Here is a 5,000-nt window from a genome sequence, read left to right as displayed (position 1 = left end):
AAGTCTATCAAACTCTAACGAAAATTCACAAAAATCAATAGTCATGAGTTTGATGTTTCCTTAATCAACCTATACATCAAAACGAAGCTAAAGATACTAGTAACACTTTTAAAACATGCACTTTAACAATCTAACAACATTTGATCATCCAAAATCAAGGATTTAGCAAGAAATTTTCATATTGAACTAGTTACACCAAAAACAACGAATCGGGCATACAAATTACATACACGACATCACAATGAGCCATAGACACTAATTAACAACTTTATAAGTCAAGAACACGAATTTAAAGAAATCTAGTGTTTTAGAAATGTTACCCAAAATCGAAGTAGTTAGCATCAAATCGAAGAGGATGATGAGAGGATCAAGAATATGTAGTTTGTTTTGATGTTTACTTCCTTGGTGAGATTTGGATGATGATTTTATGTTTGAGAAATGAGAGAGTTTGAAAGTATCAAAAATGGAAAAGGGAGGATGAATGAAAGGGATGAAGGAGGTTGACTCTTTGACCTAGTCAAAAGTTTGATACTTTGGCAAGTTTGGTCCCTCAACTTTGAATCGGGTGCGGAAAATAACCGAACGAATTATTTTAAGTTACACGGGAGTACGGGAGATATTAAAATCCGATAACGAAAATATTTAAAATGTTACATAACAAAGGATACGAATCTAGATACGAAGGGTATTATTTAAAAAGAAAAAGACGGGCGTTAAAATAATTTAACGGAAAAATGCGGGATGTTACATTATCCACACCTCAAAAGAAATTTCGTCCCGAAATTTAGTTGGAAGTAGTAGTCGATATCTCTTACTCGAGACTTTACGTTGTCAATGTTATGAATAAGTGAAGGCACGTCCTTGAGTGTTCTCATGAATTTGGATAGTTAGGGTATTTCGTTGTATTAAGGTTCGGTTTTTACGATCCCTGGTTTCAACTGGTTTTCCTATGAAGAGAAGTTTGTCATCGATAGTTGATGTATCTAGCAGGATTGCACGTTCCTGTTCCGCAGGACACGTTTCTAAGTTTGTTACATGGTACACAGGGTAAGCGGAAACTTAATTGAGTCAGAAGTTCCAAACGGTAGGAAGCGGTTCCAATACGCCCCAAGGTTTCAAAAGGGTTAACGTGTCGCGAGTTTAACTTTCCCTGATTCCCGAAACGGATTACACCTTTCCAAGGTGCGGGTTCTCAATATTACACTGTTACAGGGATTTTGTGAGGTTTTCATCTAAGTTTGGTATAACTCTTTTGGTGACTATGGGTTGTCTCGAGCCCTTCTCGGACTTGAATGATCTCAATTGTTGTTTCTTGATTGAGTTCAGATTCTGTGTTTTGTTTGCCACATGCGTTGGTTAAATGAACAGGGGTACGACATTAGCGGTCATATAGGGTTTCGGAAAGTGCGGGTGAACACACGAGTGGTAACTACTGTTGTACGAGTGATCTACTAAAGGTGACAATACGAGTTTGTGACATGTCTTTCCAAGACGTAAATCGTTCGTTTGCTCGGTTCATCGGTTTGTGGGTGGTACGTGGTACTCATGTCTAAGCGGGTCTCCAGGGTTTCTTGTAAAACTAGAAGTGAAACGAGTATTTCGATACGGGATAATTGACAAGGATACACCGTGTTGGAATAGAATCTCTTAAGATATGTTTGAACAAGTTAGTTAGGGTTCAAAAAAAAAAAATGTTCGTTAGGACTATTCACCCTCGTGGCGAATACTAATGTAATGTGAGGAGTTTCTCTATCCATGGAGAAATGTTACAAGGAGTTTCCTTAAACGGAAATGCGAGCGATAAAGATAGGAGTGAAATGAGGACTGAGAATAGGATGAGCTTACATCTCGAGGTTGCCATAACGTGCCTCTAGTTGTCGAAAATTGAAGTCTGGAAGAGAAACAAGATAGTACACGTAATTGTATAGTTCGGGGTTGAATAATAGTTGGCCACTTATCAGAAACACAAGGATGTTAAGTCAAAGAAGAGTGAAGTATCGTTGGATTGTGTGTTATCTTAAATTCCAGTAATATCAGACAGTAACGGTGAAATAACAGAGGTATGTGTGTGGTACGTGATGACGAGAAAGTTGATCGGATCTACAGTTTAGTATTCGAATTCTTTGTGCAAAATAACGAATTTTAGTTACGTTAATTTTGAGTCGAGAGAGTATGCCTTTCGGCGTTCATGTAGAAATATTTCCATGTTTGAGTTCCATCTGTTGCTATACGATTTTAACTAGAAATGTTGGTGTGAAGAATCACGCTCAAGGTTCGAACACGGAGAGGTTTAAAGTTTTCCCTTAGTGAGTTAACGAGTTTAAAAGTCGGGTAACACGAGAAAAGTCAGAAATGAATCTTCGGTGATAACAGGCGAGATCTAAGATTTTACGAATACAAGTCTGAGTTGAGAGAGTTTCATGATTACGTGTGGCTTGATTTCGAGATTGATTGTAATGCCTTGACCATTAACATCATGGTCTAGAAAATTTGACTTCGTTTAACAGAAATTCTCACTCGGAGAATTTGGTATAGAGTTGCTCTTTTCTCAAAGTTCGAGCGTAAGATGATGATGTTGTTCGTTTGCCTTCTTTACTTGAATAAGTTAAGATGTCATCTATAAATATGATAACAGATTTGTCTAGATAAGTTGCATACGTGGTTTAGGAGGTTCATGAATACGGACGGAGTCCTAAATAAATCAAATGGTACTAAGAGGGATTTACAACTAACGTTGCGAGCTCGGAAAATGGCTTAGGAGACATCGCCTCCCTTAACCCCCAATTGATGATAACCAGAACGGAGGTCGATTTGGAATACACGGGATCCACGCAAATAATCATGAGGTAATGGATACGAGGAAGAGAGTATTGGTTTCCAACCGAAAGTTACTTAGTTCACAATAATCTATACATAAATGTAGGGCAACAATTTCTCCTTAATGAATAGGTTTTGAGTTCCTTAGTTCTATAGGTGTCGAGTCCAATTTCTTAACGCATATCCTCCGATAAAATTTATAGGCACACAATATTTTCCGTCGGTCACTTAAATCGTCTAAGTAGTATCTGGGGGAAAGAGGTGGAATATAAAGAGCACGAGTCAAATCCTTGGTTATAAAACGTCTAACGGTACTCGAATCGAATAAGTATGAAATATACGGTTTGTTGTGAAGAAACGTACCCGTGACTAGTCCATCATCGCCTCGGGCATCCTAGGTGTCGATGTTGTAAGTTCAACGGCGCGCGTTGGTTTTTGCTTTATTCTTTGGGCATTCATTCCTAAAATGACCCGATTGGCCACATTTGTAGCAAATACTCGGCTTTGGTGCGTCGGGCCCCTTTTGAGTGACGGGGGCGGTACTTCCACAATACTTGGCAATATGACCACTACCTTGGCACCGATGGCAAATTAGCTTGCCACATTCACCAAAATGATGCTTGTGGCATTTGTTGCAAAAAGGTCGTGTCCCGGCATAACTTTTCTTGCCGACGGTGGTGAGAGGTTCCTTGGCAAAGTTGTTGTTGTAGTTGCTCGATTGGGGGGCTTCCCATTTTCTTTTGTTGTCACCCGACTCATCCTCGGCTTTAGGTGCCGGCACTTCAATCTCGTCTACCGTTTCGATCAATTGACGGGCCATATTCAGGGCCTCTTGGTGATTACTGGGTTTGGATGACATTACTCCTTGTTTGATGCTCTTGGGAAGACCATCCATGTAAAGTTCAACCCTTAGAGGTTCGGGGGTCACGAGGTTTGGGCACATCAAGGATAGCTCAGAAAATCGTTGATTATATGCCTTTAGGTCATTCCCGACCGCTTTTAAAGTTCTTAGTTCGTGTTCGAGCTTACGGGTCTCTTCGCGCGGGAAGTATTCGGTGATCATCTTTTTCTTTAAGTCGGCCCATGAGAGAGTGTGAGCTTCATCGATACCCACCGACAGCACATACGTATTCCACCATGTGAGGGCGATACCGGCGAAAGTGTGGGTGGAATATTTGACTTTGTCTTGGTCCCGACAACCGCTTATGCTAAAAACGGCTTCTGTTTGCTCAAACCATCGGGTGAGCACAACCGGTCCTCCGGTCCCATCGAAGGTGTGAGGTTTGCACCCCATGAAAGTTTTGTAGGAGCAACCCTCGTTTGAATTACCGGCTCCATGGTTGTTGTGGTTGTGGTTGTTATTGATGTCAGAGGAGATACTAGCCATAGCCGCACCTATGGCGGTGGCTATCATGCGTTGAAAAGCTTGTTCGGAAGTTTCATTACGTGGCCCGCGACGGGGAGGCATTGTTCCTTCAAGACACAAGAATATCGTTGATTAGTATTCTCAATAATACTAATCATGATAGGGAATGATGATGTAGAGAAAATTTTCCTTGACTCGCCTTAAATTCTTTATGTCATAATGTCGGAATGTCCATATGAATCACCGTAATATAATCCCGGAAATTATATTACCCTGATTCTCATGTGCATTTAACATTACCTCATAAAGTCAAGGTGGCGCGTCAACAAAATTTATCAACGTAAGATCAAGATCGAATACGATTTAGATATGATAGAAGAGTTCGAGTATAGATGCACAAATAGTCAAGTAATTCCTACTTCAGTCTATATGCCGGTTGTAGTCTAGATTCACCTATGTACCCTATGACTCGGGGTGGACACAAATGAACTCTAAATCCCTACAACCAAGGCTCTGATACCACTTGTAACGACCCCGACAAATCGTCAAGTGACGGCGTCGACTACGTAGGTCCCATTACCTGGTCATAAGTCTTTAAAACAGACGTTTGACCCAAAATATGTCGCATCCATTCAAGTGTAAAGATTGTTTCAAAGTTTACAAAGATAATTGACCACAAGTTAAGTTACAACGTTATAAGTACAAATGAAAACTATGCGACACAGTTTAAATAAGTTCAAAAGATGCTCCAAAATGCATGTATACTCGACATCCAAGCAAGTATCAAAAGAGTGCGGAAGCATGTATCACTAAGCAT

The sequence above is a fragment of the Rutidosis leptorrhynchoides genome, chromosome 11, assembly GCF_046630445.1.
Source record: "Rutidosis leptorrhynchoides isolate AG116_Rl617_1_P2 chromosome 11, CSIRO_AGI_Rlap_v1, whole genome shotgun sequence".
Classification (NCBI taxonomy): Eukaryota; Viridiplantae; Streptophyta; class Magnoliopsida; order Asterales; family Asteraceae; genus Rutidosis; species Rutidosis leptorrhynchoides.
The sequence above is the reverse complement of the archived record's forward strand: the minus strand, read 5'-3'. Positions refer to the sequence as shown.